Below are 931 nucleotides of genomic sequence, written 5' to 3'. Positions count from 1 at the left end.
CACAAAACTCTGGTCGACCCATGGCTATGGTTGAAGATATTAAAGCAAGATACCACACTCAAAGGCTGAACTTAGAACAATGTGATTGGGAAGCAATGTTTTTCTAAATACGAAATTTCTACAACTACTTTCTCGTCCATCGTAAATATTCCTCATTTCATGAATATATATAAATGTTTATATGTATGCGTATATGTATATACATGTGTGTGCGTGTGTTTGTGTGTGTACATATATATGTGTGTATGTATGTATGTGTGTATATATATATATATATATATATATATATATATATATATATATATATGTGTGTGTGTGTGTGTGTGTATGTATGTATGTATACATACATATCTATATATATGTAAATACATATATACATATATAAATCTGTACGTGTGTATACATATTTAAGTTCATATATCTATGTGTGTGTGTTTGTGTGAGAGAGTGAGTGTGTGTGCATGTGCGTATGCGTTGTGTGTGTGTGGCTATATATGTAAAGGTTAAACACCCACCCCCTTCGATAATTAATGGCCATCGGATTGCACCTAGAACATTACCCTCCGCGGCACAAGTCAAGGAAGGTTATTTGTGGAAGGCCAGCAGTCGCCCATGCATACCAGGCTCCCCTTTCTACGCCACCGATGTGATCGAAGAGAGAGTCAAAGGCCGATTCAGCTTGGCACCAGTGACTTCGCAACTCATTTCTACAGCTGAGTGATCTGGAGCAACGTGAAATAAAGTGTCTTGCTCAAGAACACAACACGCAGCCTAGTCTGTGAATCGAACTCACTACCCCATGATTGTGAGCCCAACGCTTTAACCAGCGAAACATTCTTACACACACATATGTACGTACGTATGTATATATATATGTGTGTGTGTGTGTTTGTGTGTGTGTGTGTGTATGTATATATATATATATATATAT

This window comes from Octopus bimaculoides, chromosome 1 (assembly GCF_001194135.2).
Source record: "Octopus bimaculoides isolate UCB-OBI-ISO-001 chromosome 1, ASM119413v2, whole genome shotgun sequence".
NCBI lineage: Eukaryota > Metazoa > Mollusca > Cephalopoda > Octopoda > Octopodidae > Octopus > Octopus bimaculoides.
Note: the sequence above shows the minus strand (reverse complement) of the source record.